This window comes from Heterocephalus glaber, unplaced genomic scaffold, assembly GCF_053883595.1.
Source record: "Heterocephalus glaber isolate CG9 unplaced genomic scaffold, H.glaber_assembly_v1.0 deba00001600, whole genome shotgun sequence".
Taxonomy (NCBI): domain Eukaryota; kingdom Metazoa; phylum Chordata; class Mammalia; order Rodentia; family Bathyergidae; genus Heterocephalus; species Heterocephalus glaber.
In genome coordinates, this window is record NW_028258372.1 from 36,860,450 (window position 1) to 36,875,966 (window position 15,517).

General features: G+C 40.5%; 1 pseudogene; it reads left to right on the forward strand.

The window, feature by feature from the left end:
• Window positions 1–888: 888 nt before the first annotated feature.
• Window positions 889–11,496, forward strand: LOC101704756 (cytokine-like protein 1 pseudogene; annotated as a pseudogene).
• The last annotated feature ends 4,021 nt before the right edge of the window (window positions 11,497–15,517 follow it).

The following is a 15,517-nucleotide window of genomic DNA, read 5'->3' on the forward strand; positions in this document are numbered from 1 at the left end:
TTATTTTATATCTCTGGGTGGTGAGAAATAGGAAGGAAAATTGAAAAAGTTGGAGCATTCATAAAGAAAGCTGATTATTTACCTTTTAGTCAAGCTTCCTCACATTACCATTGAGCAAACAAAATGGAACTCGTGTCTACTATTTATAAAGTTGAATGTCTTTCAGTGCTCAAGGCTCAATGGCTTCCTCTTTTCCTATGATTTAAGGGAAAAAAAGAAATTAAATGATGAGTATCACTCCTCAATCACTCCTCAAATAAAATTCTGCTGCTATAAAGCACAGTTTCTGTGCTGGAGGTTGGAATCGCTGGAGTCATTCTAGTTTGAACCACAAGTCTCATTTCTGGTCTCCAACCAGTTAATAAAATGTGTTATCAGGAGATGTAAGTTCAAAGATCATTATAACTCCTGCAGCTATGTGCTGCCACAATGGGGCATAAGAGCTATTTCCCACTAAGAGGAGGACGGTGCAGCAATTTGATTTCAAATCTCTGAAAACAGGATATCATGGAAATTTTAAAATATATATCATCTTAATTTCATATCCATGCAAAGGAGAAACTGGAGAAAGAACTTTGAATAGCTGCAGACTTAGCCAGGGATGTGGCCAATCTCTGGGCATTAATGATGAGATTATCTTTAGGATATTCCATGTTTCTAGCTTCAGGGTCTCTAACTCACTCGACAGGCATCTCCTGAATTTCCTCACGTGCGCAGGGCACCATGACAACCCCAGAAAGGAAGGAAGACACAAGGCACGGAGTCCAGCGCCTATGGTCCAGGAGCTTACAGTCTGGCAGAGAGATAAGGCATGCACGCACATAACTAAAATTACAAGTCCTCATATAATCAGAGCCAGATGAGGGGAGAGGTAAATTCCACAAAATTATGCCGCATGGGAAGTGCCGAGCACAGCTGCCATCTGGTGCCTGCGGGGAGTTTGGGTGGTCCAGTCATCGTCGGGCCCAGTTCATGGCTCAGGCAGAGGTCAGTGCATTCAGATCTGAGTTCTGGCAGCTAAGGATCAGAACTAAAGCCCCTGCAGTGTCCCTGAAGCCACGGAGAGACCCAAAGTCCAGACAGTGCAGGAGAGAGTGAGGAGAAGGGAGAGGGAAGGCCAGGCCTGGAGAATGAGAAGTTAAGATATCCAGGGCTCATGGCCTCAGAGGCTCAGTAATGGCTGCTGATAGGACACCGGATGTGGAAAAGGTCCCCCAGGGGATCCCTACCTGGTTTTGCATTAATGAAAATAAGAGAAATTTGAAAGTCCAGGCAGAGGGCTTGCTACATGCCACATGTCCATAGTCATTACATTTTTAGGAAAGTATTCTACTGATGTATAACCCTAAAAAAAATTTAGTCTGTGCAGCATTTCAACAGCCTCACAGCTTTCTTCAATAATTGTTCCTACAAATGCTTTCTGACAGATTCCGTTTGTTGCTCAGCTATTGCAGAACCCTGAAAAATATATTATGTCTCATGTCAGTTATAAAAATAACACCACAAATTATAACCAAAACAAAATTACCCAGTAATTATCATTTAGATGTCCAGTTTAATCCTTTTCAGAGTTACTGTTACTTTAGTCTGCCTTTATGAGCAGACAATTTAATACAAGGCACACTGGAGAGGTTTATTTTCAATCTCTCTCTTTTACCATGTGCTACAATAATATCTGAAACCTACCTTTCTGAGCACTCTGTGAGTACCTTAATCTCCAGAGCACTTCTAAATACATTGAATACTAACAGCCTTAAATTTGACCAAAATAGACTTGGTAAACATGTGGTGTCAATTATGAGAAAAGGGGAACAAAGGTTAGCGGAATAAGAACAGAGCTCACACTTTCTTTTAACTTGTTAATGTCTCTGACCCTTTTGTACAAAAATCACTTTAATCAACATTATATACATTTCATTGTGGCCTTACCATTTAACAGGCTGTAAAAAATGTTTGGCTATCAATTATACACATCAAGTTGATATGCTGCAGATCTAAGGGTCATTTACGCTCGCAATTAAACCTAAGAGGGCTGGAGGAGACCCTCATGGTTAGCAAGCCTTCCTCTCTCCACCTTCCTCAGCCTTTTTGAAGCTTCAAGAAATGAGGAAGCATAATGAAACTTCTCAGGGAGCCTTCTTTTCATACTAGGAATTGAAGAGCCATGGTCATAGGTGTGGTGAGGTTCAAATCTTGGACCTTTCTGCCCCTCTGGACACTTACACTGCTGCCTCTCCCACTTCCCTCACATATCCGTAGTGCCTCTGCCCCACACACACACACACATGCGTGCGTCATTCTGGTGCTCATAGACATGTAAATGACCTTGATCTGGCTACTACACAATGTGTCCATGAATTGAAACATCACATTTTGCCCTGTGAATGTATATAATTAATATGTCTGAATAAAAAAGATTTTAAAATTAAATTAAAGCAAAACAAACAAAAATTGGTTCATTTCAATGTTTTGAGGTTCATCAGAAACCAACAGTTACCCAAGAACAGTGTCCGTGTAGTGTGTGGGTCCTTGCTCATACACCGCGGAGCAGACACCAGAGGCCGTGCAGCTGTGTGTCCCCTCGAAACCTCCTATGAAAGGTATTGGGCTATACAATCTAAAATGATAAATGAGATTCTCAACTAAGTGGCCATGAATTGCTTTGGCTTAAGACCCAGCTCCATAACCTAAAGTCTACTTTAAATCCACAACCCAACAGTGTGCTAATTAGACATGTTAAATGATATTCTGTTACACATAGAGACTATGAAAGCTAAAGCTCCAAGCAGGTTAATATTTGGCTTCTTTTATTTCATGGGTTTCTCCTTTCCCTTCCTGTCCTCTAGCTTCACATTCCCATATAAGAGGACCCAGCCACTGGATTTCAAAGCAGACTTTTAAGACTACTTCTTTGACTTTTATTCATTCATTCATTCATTCAACAAATATTTAATATATTTCTATCATGTCTAAGCATCATACCAGGTGTTGGCTTCAACTTATTACTACTACTTTCTGAATGTGTATGGTATATTAGAGTCAAATTTATCTATCTGATGTAATGCCAAATCCCAAAAGAACCTCTCCTTTAGATTGGACAGTCCTAAGAAGCAGGGAAAAAAAAAACTAGACCCCAAAGGCCAGGTGGGGCAGCCATCCAACCTCTAACTTTACAGAAGGTAAGGAGGGTGGGATTTTCATGTTCACAAGCACACTAAGATATAATTTTCAAATGCCAAGCCTTGGCTGATACACAGAACAGCAAGAATATCCTGAGACAGTCTGATGTGTGCAAGGAGCAGCTATTTAAATTGCTGCATTTTGATGGTAACAGTGGTGTACTGTGTGGCCCCTACACGTTCACTCGTTCCAATAAAGAGAGGAGTGTGAAGCAATGGAAGTAGAGAAAACATAGACCCTTCTCTTTCTTGCTGTTACCCTATGCCATGACTTCAGTACCTTTGGTTTCACTCTAAAAGCACATGTTCTTCCTATGCTTGCTTCTGAGGCACTTCTAGCATATTAAACTAACGCATAATCCATTTGTGTTGGAAGACAGGATGGATGAGCTGCAAATATGACTTTCCACGTGAATGTCTTACTGTGTGTACTCTGTGAAAGTAAATGCCCACATAGATCAATTTTCTGTTAAAAACGGGTACTTTGTTTAAGTAAACCTTTTTTAAAAAATACTATTTCTTGCTACAGACTGATTTTTAAAACATATTTTCTAAATGTCAGCATAAGGGACTTTTCCAGGCTTGCATAGTCATAGGTTTCTAGTCATGGCCTCTAGTCATGGCCTCGTGGACTTAAAACAGTTCTATGCATCCCATAATTACTGAAGTGAGTGGGTGATACTAGCTGGTAAATACATTGGCATGTCTACCTTCTAGTTTGATACTGACTATTTTTTGAGATTCCATGAGTTTAACTTCCAAACAAAATGTAGTAATTACGTATTCATTGACTAGATTTTACTACAAATACTCAATGGCTTTATGCAAAAGTATTACAAATTACCTATAACTGAACTTGGAATATTTTAATTGGTTTAAAAAGAGCTATCAGGAAGAAAGTCTAGGTTAGCTTTAAAAGCCCTAAAATACATGGTCATAGAAACAAGGAGGAGAAAAGGAAGTTATTTTGGTTCTTTTTTGCACTCCAGGGGAGATAAAGCATATGCCGGAGTTATTACAATGCATTGATCTGACTCCAACTTGAAGTTACCAAGGTTTTATAAGGCTGCAATAAAGCTTTCTTTGCATTAACCAGCCAAGCACATAAACATTTTAATGAACTGTTTTTACATGGTTCATTGGGCAGCTACCAGGCTACTATAATACAAATCACCACTCTGCCACAGCCAGCTTTCTCATGATGGCTGTACTTTTTCAGTTTACCAAATGCAAATTGAATATCACAACTATGGAGCTTAATCAAATACTTGACTATTGGAGCATGTGAAATTCTTAGCCTGGAATTTACTGTATTCTGCGATAATCTATTCAAAGGACCAAATCTCAGAGAATTTTGACTCTCAAGCTTCCAGACTAAACATGAAGATTATTATTGTACTCACTGCAACCACTAAACAAATAAGCCACTCCAAGACACCGCTCTGTGCGGAAATGTTTTTAGCCAATGAATGACAGTGTTAACCACGAGGAGCAAGTAGCTGACTCATCATTAATCATGGAAGAGATAGTGTCCCCAAATTGATATTTCTCTCAGTGACCTGAAGCCCTGAATGAATTATTGAACTCAATACCAATGCAGATCAAGTCTCCCTGGAATAATTAAGTATCATTACTGACAAACATTTGTGTGCTTTCTAGCCAACACTTAAAGTAGCACTAAATTATGAAATATTTATTATGCATTCTGAGAACTTTATGACACTGTATATGTTTTGGAGATTAAGGATTAGCCCAACACATAATTTAGTTATGAATGCAAATTATAAATGAATATTTAACAGACCATACCATATTTTATGTCTTAACGTCTCTTCTGCCACTGGCGTGACGCAAAGAGAAATGGCCACATGATGTATTGTCCTGTTGCCTGATCCCCAGCAAAATCAGGGTCTCTTTACCTTCATGTGGCCTTTAAAATAAATTAATTTGTTAACATTTAAAAATGCAGTGTAGCAGATGACATAAAACATCTATAAGACAGTCTATGACTCAACCAACCATGCTCTAATCCAATAATATTTATTAAAACATTTTATTTGGCTAATCATTTCATGGCCCAGATTTGGAAATGTTTGTTTTTCATGTTGAGTCAGGGATTTAAATGGTACTAATGGCACCATAAAGATGTTATATGGTGTTAATATAACCTGAGTATTAAAAATATAATGAATTTGCTATTTATGAACCATTCAGTTTTACCTCACCCCTAGAATAAATTTTATGCCATTACAGACCTATTAATACACCCTCTCTGTTTTGCCACCCTCCTTATCCGATCCACCTTCCTAAGATACAGTCACAAACAATTTATATAGAGACAGAGATGTCCATACTGACAGAGATGTAGGTACATGTACAGGTACCTATGAAGAGAGAAATTTTTTTATTCTAGAAAATGTGTCTCTATTGAACAGAAGATACGAAGTGGTGCTTTTTCCATGTTACATTTTCTTTATGGTTATCACCTTACCATTTCTAAATAAGCCAAACTCACCCCATATATCTGTAAGACATGGTCAGATGAGGAAATTGACTCCAGTGGAAATTTTAGTTCCTCTATTATTGAAAAGGGAGACTTTGGATCCTGCAATTGTATGTACCATTTAAACTGAGTGACTTTGGGACCATAACATAGAGGAAACTCTACCTATTGCAATGTTTGCATAGACAAACAAGTTTGCTGGTAAAATACTAGAATCTGGTAACTTGGGACCACCTGTTGGTTAAATATTATACAGCCATTAAAAATCTTAGTGTGGGATGGGGTGTGGCTCAGTGTAGAGCATTTGCCTCATAAGAGTGAGGACTGGGGTTTGAGCCCTAGCACCATACACACACACATGCAAAGCAAAAAACAAAATTTGCTTTTTAATCATAATTAAGATCATAGCAAATGCTATTGTTAGGATATCATGCTAAGGAGGAAAAGAAATAGAATAGGAAACCCAACCTGATGCTTGAAAAGACCTACCTCATATGTCAAAGTAAAACACACTCTGAAAATGGAAAATGACAATAAAAACAGAAAGTGTGTGGTTACTATTATATTGTCAATGAGATAATGTATTTCATATATGAAATCATTTAAACAATATTCTTAAAGGTGAAATAAGATGTCTGAATTAAGACTGCCAGCTTAGACTATGTATTTCCTCCTCCACTACGGTGCTTGGAAATAGTCTGGACTTAGTGGTAGTGTCTGCATGTTATTGTCTTAGGGGAACTCTTTCATTGTTATTGCACATCATTGGCTCTGTCCTAAAATGAAAGCGGAAAAGTCACTGTAATACAGAAAATGAAAGATCAGTTAGAGTGATATCACTAGATACTATAAGAACAATGATGATTATCATCTTGAAATTGCTCATTTCAAGACCACATTTGTTGCCCATTTCAATTTTCTGTTTCCATAGTCACTCTCTGCTACCTTCCCCCCAGGCCCCAGAGTCTCATTTCTTCTGCAGACCTGAGGCTGAAAATGCAGCTGTAGGTGCTTTTCAGCTTCGGGCATCTCCCGTCAGTGTTTTTCTCAGGTTTCCCCTATATTCAACTGTAAGTTTCCTTCACTTTATAGGAGGATGAAATAAATAGAGGATAAAGCGGGGGGGAGAACTCAGATTTTTCTCAAACAGAAGTTTAAGCAGGCTGCACAGATGAGTTTTTACAGCTGTAGTGTTTTGGCTTGGCAAGCATAAGACATCAGAGACTTGGTGGGATTCTTGTGAGAATTCAGGGAAGTGACACGGATAAAGTGCTTAGTGCCAGGCTGGCCACCTAGTAAGTGCTCAGTAAATATTAGCCAGCATCTTCTACATAATCTTCCCTATCAGTAGTTTTTGCTTTCCTCATTCCCTTGCTTGCAAAGTCAAAAGCAAAAGCAGTCTCACCCCTCAATTCTAGAATGATTCATTGATTCTGTCATCAATTTATTTTCTCCTTAAAGCTCAAAAAAACTGTAACGATATAATTCATTGCTTTAAAAACAAAACTAATGGCAGATTTTAGTGACTACATTTCCTCAAAGTTGAATTCTTTTTCAGAAGTGCTTAAAAAACTAGTAAGAAAAGGAGAGATAAAATCAGAAAAAACAAATCTGTTCTGATCACATGAAGTTAAGACTTAGTGCTAGCTTTACTCATGACTTGCATAGTCAGAAACCTGGGTAACTATTTCCCTTCTACCACTACCATCTCTATGTAAGAGGAACCTCACACGTATCAGAATATCGCTGCATGTTGGTCTTATTACCTGTGCTTCAATAACCACACCTGATTGCTCCAGGGATATTTCTTCTGTGGCTACTGATCCAATATCTGTCTTTCACCTTACAGTACATCCACATGATGGACCAGGGCAAAGTTTGCCAAAAGAGAGCATTGCCTATAAATGTCTGCCCTAGGGAAAGAATGTAAAGGAATAGTTTCCAAGTTTCAAGTCACCGTGAGGTTTGGCAGATGGAGCCCGATTCTATCAAAGCTTATCAACTGAGGGAGTCACAATAGGACAACGTCAACCCCAGGATGGGCCTGTACTGAACCCAACTTTCTTTGCTGTCTCAGAAGCCATCTTGAAAAGAGAAATCATAAAGGGATCTACCACATCCTCCTTGTCAATTAGCAAACTTTCTAAATGTTTTTTGTCTGCCCTTGAATTTGGGCACCCCCTTTTATAGAGTTACCCTGGAACCCTTAAAAAGGGAAGCCACTGAATTGTGTAAAAGTCTTTATAAGCATCTTTCCAACCACCTAGATCTTTCCAGCCCCACCCCCTGAGAAGTGGACCACACACTACTGTGCCATGGACAGAAAATATTCCCCACTTGTGATTTTATGCCAAATCAAACCACAATGCAGAACACTAAATTACTCCATTTCATTCTCAAAATTGCCTAGCTTCCTGTAAACTACAGGCAATAAGCCTTTTGTTTTTCAGAGTAGAAGAAGAAGAAAAGAGAATTACCACATATCATGCTTAAGAATCCCGTGCCAGGGATTTAGCTCAGTGGTTTCGCCGCCTGCTGCGCAAGCACAAGGACCCCAGTTCGATCCCCGGTACCAAAAAAAAAAAAGAATCCCTGCAGTGGGCTGGGCATTCAGCTCAGTGGTTCCATCACCTGCCTCGCAAGTGCAAGGTCCTGAGTTCGATTCCCCTGTACAAAAAAAAAAGAAGAAGAGTCCCTGCAGAAAGGACACAGTGAGTTCCGCATTTGAGACAAGGTTCCTTTGACTTCCTATCAGGGCAGACATGAGCCCTCCACAGAAGCAACAGTGAGCTCTGTCTTTTCACACGTAATTCTGGGAATGAGGGAAACGAAACCAATTCCACCCAGAGCTACAGACAAAGAAGAGCATCCTCCCAAAGGAGCCCACATGATAAGTGGCCCCCAAGAGCATTGCTGTGATCAGTCAGAAAGGCAGGCGAGTTATTAGCTTAGCCCTGAACCTCCTACTTAATGTAGGACCAGTGGTGATGGTTAACAGACCCTGGCTGCAGTGACAAGCTTGGGACCTGCTCGAGAAAATCCAATTGAAAAGCAGCCAAGAGGAACAACAAGCTAGAAACAGATGTTCCAGCTACCAGGATGTGCACACATTTAACCTGAATATGTAGTTGCAGTGGGATAGAGCATTGGTTTCTAAATATAGTGATTTCACCTCTTCCCCCCATATAGATATTGTCAAGTTCAATTATTACCATCCACATTAGTTTTGTCAAATTTTCAGCAATTTCTTTAAAATAAGATGTCAAAATGATAACAGCTATTCAGGGAATTCGGGGTGTTTGATTTATCTGCCAAGTTTTACTAAAACATTTCAGTTAAATCATTCGTTCCTGAACTCCAATCTCACAGTCATCAGAAATTATGTTTAAAAAATTACCCTAATGAAATTCAAAATATCCATAAGATAGTTACATTTCCAGGAGTCCTTTCTTGGTAATTTCAGGGTACTAAACAGGGCAGCGTACAAACAGGGAGTTGAACACAAGCTTGACAAAATCAGTTCATGAGATTTGAACAACAGGAGGAACACAGGACCACAGCGATGTGTCGCCTACATTAGGAAACATTCTCTTTCACATTGACACAATTCTGGTTTTCTCTAATGGGCTTTGTAAGAGGAAAGAGACCACGTCACTGGGTTGAGTTTTCTCAAGAAAAAGAAAATCAATACTCTCAATGGATTTTAAGTAGATCTAATGTAGGACAGCAATAAGCTCGTGAGGAGATAAAAACAGAGGAAGATTTAAAAGTGCAAATTAAACCTCACACCTATGTTGTCATGTACACCAAAGACAAAGCAAAGCTGCAAAGCATGTCCTCTGGTGACTCTTTGTTTCTTATTGGGAGGCGTTAACCCAGTGCATTGCTGGGGTCACCGGACTCTTGTTTGCTTTAGAATGTCTGATTATGTCATTCCGAAAAGGAGAAGGAAGCTGAAGCCTTCGTTCTATGCTGAAATTTATTGGTGGTATTTACGAAGAGGGCAATCTTGAGAAATGTGAGCTTTTAAAATCCAAGAACAGCAGCAAAAATAAATTAATCAGGAATCCATCACTAATTTATACATGAATCACTTACAAGGAAGGTGAAACGGTTCAGTAAATTATGGATTTACAAATAAACTTGATTCTAGGGCCTTGGAAAGTACTTTGATTGTAATATAGATCCATTTTTCCTCAAAACAATTTTCTCTCCAACTTCAGACAGAAAGGACATAAAACCAGACCACCTCTGAAAATTCAAGGGGACACTTGCTGGGAATGCAAGGAATTGGGAGTGACGGTTCACAGGATTCATCTGCTGTCCACAACTGGGGGTGGGACCCGTCTACCGTTTTTCTAACTCATTCCCATGAATTCCAGATTGTCAACACTAAGGTTAATGATACCTGTCTTTTGCTGTCATAAACAGTTATGGCGGTTTAGCAAGAGATAAATCATCCTCACCCAGAGGGTTGTTCTATTGTTCTCAGCAAACAAAGGACATGGCCTATTTCTATATAAATTTTAAACACTGTTATAAGGGAATAGGCTTAATTTTCTTTTACACTGCAATGACATTAGTAGTCTACAGCATATTCGTTTCTTGATTGGAACATTTATTTTCCCAAAGTTTGTGGAGTAATGATGGAGAGTTTGCACACATTATAGACACCACTAATCTCATAATATCCACTGACTTTTAAGGAATCTACAGTAGGAAAAAAGTTGACCATCATTTTGATTATTAAATAACCAGTCCCTTGATCTGAAACACACTCCACTAGGTTAAGGAAGATACTCAATAAACACAGGGTATACAGTAAGAACATTATCAGCAATAACTGACAAATTCATTTCATAGCAAGTACAATGAACAAACTTTTTTTCATGAAAAATATTTTATTAAAGAAAATAAAACTACTTTTTTCTTTTCTTTTCTTTTCTTTTTTGGTACCAGGGATTGAACTTGGGTCCTTGCGCTTGCGGGGCAGATGGCGGCATCACTGAGCTAAATCCCTGGTCCCTAAAACTATTTTTTCTACCAATCCAGAGCTTGAATAATTTGTTCCTTTTCTTACAACAGCTTTTATACACTTCAATAAGTACATTCCTAATTTTAGAATGGAGGATTATTAATGCTATAAGATAAAGTTGGAATATATGGCAGAAAGCTTCTAATATAATAACACTAGGTACACATTACATACAATATTATGTAATAGCTAAATTATTAGGTACTTCATTAGATTCGTTAAACTGATATAAAGCTAAGAGATTAGCCATAGCATAACACAATGTGCATGTGAATAATTTTATAATTTTAATAGGGAATATGTTTGAGGTAGGAAAAACTATAGGAGATGGTGTCAGTAATAGTCAGTCCATCACGGGTTGCAATGAAAAATATTCTGTGCTATGAGAAAATTACCAAAAGTGCCCGCACCATGGCACTCCCACAGGCTGGCCCTGCTCTTCCTGCTGCTCCTCGCTCCTCGCTGGCCTCTGCAAGCAAGGCTCTCACCCCCGGCCTTGCTACTCCCAGGACCTCCAGCTCCTGCGGACTTCAGAGCCACCAGAGGCCTGTGTGCAGTCCGTGCCCCATCTGTACCTGGACATCTGCAGTTACTGCGTGCTGACCAGGCTGCACAACTTCACAGCCTTGTTGTCGTCCTGGAAAGTGGCCCAAGCGGATGCCCTGAAGGACAAAGGGCAGAAGCTCTATGCTATCATGAACTCCTCCAGGCACGACTTGGTCTTCCTCTCAGATGACTGCAGTGCCTTGGAATATCCACTCCTAATGACCACAGGCTAGCAGATCTCAGAGCTAAGGCAGGAGAAAAACCCAAGAGGACTGGGCTGGACCAGTTGCCCAGCCACTGCCATGGAGGTCTCCTTCCCTGTTCCTATGGCGGCTAAACCTGTCACGTGGCTCTCCCTTTCTGCAAACCAGGCTTAAGGCTCCTAACAAGGAGCCTTCTTGGAGGACAGATTTAGAAGCCAGCTTGGTAACTCTTGCCAGGGTGGTTAGATGTGCTGGAGAAAAGGGCTCACCGGGTTCTCTGGTAAGAACAAATAGCTTGAGAATGAACCAACTAATGTGTCCTTATTGCTGCTTTGATGGAAGAATGGCTCCATTTTTATTTCTTGGTAAGAACTCACTTACACTTAACCAAGCTTGTATTATACACTTCCCACCACAAACTTTCTTTCCTGCCTTTCATTTTCAAAGAAATCTTGCTACTGTTTTTGAGATGTATTTGCAAGGCTCTTACATAGTGCTGATGGGAACCACTCTTTCATAGACAGGTGACAAAAATCAAATAAAGACTATTTTTGCAGTGAGAAAAAAAAAAGAAAATTACCAAAAGTATTAAATGAAAATTTACCTGTGATTTGGTCAATAGCTTCCCCTGGTCAATGCACACTTTCTATGATTGGGGGCAGGGGCTGGGGATTGAACCGAAGGCCTTGTGCATGCCAAGTAAGCATGCTGCCACTGAGCTATATCCCCAGTCCCTTTGATTCTGTTTATGATGATAATGGTACAAATGCTTGCTCAGCTCTACAACCCCGCCTTGGCTTAACCCTGCACCCACATACAGACCGTCAACACTTAAGCCATGCACAAGTACTGCTGTTTTACATTTTTAACCTCTTCATTCTTGCCAGACATTGTGACACAAAGGTTGTTGCTGCCTACGCTGAGACATCTCAGGGAGGTTGCCTAAGTCTATATTGCTGGCTTCACACATTTTGGGGTTTCAGAAAAATATGAATCAGAGGGTATTAAAGACAGCCCCACTGACTTCTGCAGATAGGTAGCAGAGCTCCAGAGCAGTGGATTTTGCCCGGTGACACAAAGCCAGTGGGTGGCAGGGCTGGAATGGAATACAGGGCTTGGCATACTTCCTGCCTTGTTACCTCTGCCATCACAGAGTTGGTCTGTGGGGAAAAGTTGCAGATAAAAAGTTTTAACAGATTTCCCCTTGGGCACAAAATCTATAGCAATGAATACTTAGTATTGCAGTTCTGTGGTAGAATCTGATAAGTCTGGGGCCAAGAAGCAGAATGTGCCTCAAGCACCTGGAGCCTTCTGAGTTTTATTTCTTCTGCTATTTAATTCCCCAGCTTTGTTTTTGCCATAAAAAGCAAACAGGTAACCACTGCATCATTTCCTGCAGCGACTCAGTAGCAGCAGCCACTCATTCAGCCGTGTGTCGAGCCACTTATTGCCAGGAACTGTGCCAGGTGCTGGGACAGGAAGCAAGGACCAGCCAGCCCTGACCACCAGCTTAGCCAGAGAAGCAAACTGAGCACCAATGAACCCACCTGCCAGGGACGGAGCTCATGGGGGGGACGCCTAACCCAAGCTGGAGGGGTGCTACACTAACAGATCTGGAAGGTGTGTGGACCAGCCACAGAGTATAAATAACAGGATTATTCTTTCCCATTTACCACCTCCTTTTAATTTCACAGTAATTTGCCCAAGAGGTGGTCAGGGTAGGTATTGATCTTACTTTTTCTTTACTTTTTGTAAAACATCAGGGTATATGGAAAATAGTTGTGTTTTTCTGAACAAGAGGGACAAGTTCTGAGAATAGCACTGTTGTGCGAACATCACCGAGTGTATGTATGCAAACTAAGACAGACACAACATCACTAGGCATCATCACTAGGGTCCTATGAGATGGCCTTTGTCTATGCTGTCTGTTGTTAACCAAAAATGCATTACACGGCACATGACTGTAATAGGCTTATGGCTGGCCGGTGCCAGAGTGGGCTACAGCCTGGATGTCCGGTGAGCTTCCAGTAGGGTAGTCTTTTGTGAGACCACATTTCCTAAAGCACCTGGACAGAGGCATTGCTTTCATAATCATGGAAAAATAAGTAATAAAATGTTAGTGTTTCAATCTAGGAAAACAGAAATTGCTAAGACTTTTCTCCGGGTGCAAGAACTAAGGGTGAGTCTACTTTTTTGTTCTTATTTTCTTCTATTTCTTCTTTGTCAGGTGTTTGCATGTTTGTTTGCTTGCTTGTTTATTTTTAAAGACAAGTATAACTATATAGCTCAGGCTGGCTTCAAACTCATGATTCTGCTTCAGCTTCCTGAGTGCTGGGATTATAGGCATGCACCACCATGCCTGCCTTTTTTTCTTTATTTTGTATATTTCCAAATTACCTAGAATTAACATATATTACTTGTAGATTCATGTGTGAGGACTTATGTTTTAAAGGAAAAATACACTGAGGACAATCATAAATAATTTTCAAGTGATCAGGAGCAACTACAAAACTCTAAACCGAATGAATGCCAGTAAGGGAAAGCATCTGGGAAAAGAGAGCAACGTTGGAGGAAAATAGACTGAACCGTTGCCTTCCTCTCCCACCAGTCTCCACTGAAGATGAGGTTGGTGACTCATTGGACCCAAGCCATCATGGTTGCTGTCTTCATAGTCCCATAATATTGTCTCCATTATTTTTACAAATGCAAAGCCTCCTGTTACGTAAATAACAGAAGACATATACGAAACAAAGGCTGCATGCTGTCAAAATCTGCCTCTACTACCACTGCTTTACTTCATGCTATGTAGACCTGCCACTAAGCATTTCCCTAGTTGAGACTGCCAGAGACAGAAAGAGAGAGAAATTATGGTCAAATTATGGCCCCATCCCATTAATGTACAGGAGACTGGCGCTGCCAGTGTACGATTACTACTTTTCATATGATTTCACTTTTCATTTTCTTGTAAAAAAAATACAGTGAATTTACTGCTGAGCCTGTGTACTGCTACTCTCCTAAAGAGAAAATTACTTCTTTTAGAGGATCTGCTTGCACAAGCGTAAAATATTTGCAGCTCTCTGAGCAGCAAGAGAACCACATCAAATGGGATATGCTGATTTGGCTCTTTTGTGTTACCTGTTCCAGAGAACTTTGGGCAGGGGTTTTTCCCAGTATGTCATGTCCTCTCTATTTTTGCCTATTTGCATTATCAAGTGTCTTACTGGATAGCTTTTAAATGGTATGCTGTGAAGGACAGAGGTTACTAGTCTGGGGCCTTTACTTTAGAGAGAATTATAATCTCACAGGGGATACAGCAAAGAAAAACATCAACTGGCTATCACAGGAAAGAACATTCTCAGCAGAGCCAGTGCAAAGGCCCGGAGGAAGAAATGAGCAAGAAAGCCAAGAAGACTGGAAAGAGGAGAGTAAGGAGACAAGAATGGAAAGGTAGATGGGGGGGGGGGCGGTATTGTAAGGTTTGAGGAATTTGAACTGAGTGTGATGAAAAGTCATTTGAAATCTTTGATCAAGGGGATGATGGCATTTGAGGATTTTGTTTGGTTGCTTTGGGATTTGTTCTCAGATCCCTCTATGAGGAGAAAGGGCTGAGCACAGAAGCCAATAGACCAATGGGGAGGTAGCTGCAGATGTCTAGGCTGTAGAAGGTGGCAACTTGGACTGGGGACTGCGGTGGTAGCATGAAGGCCACTGAGGCACAGAGAGATGGGAAGTCACAGATTCCAGGGAACTTGTCTCCCAACCCTGCCACACAGCCCCAGTGTACTCGCAAGCACTCGGACAGTATTAATGAATGCATGGCTGAATGCAGTGTCTCACCATAGCATCACTCCTACATTTAGGATCGAGGAACTCATTCTAGGTTCAGTGCTGACTTCGGACTTCCATGGTCCAGCTCCGTTTCATGTGTTTTCCTCCTAGAGCTTTCCATGGGGCCCAACAGGCTGCTCCATGATCTAAAATGGAATGACTAAATGAGAACTCCAAGGAGACAAACTAAGACCCCAGTCCAAATCAATCCCTCAGTCACTAG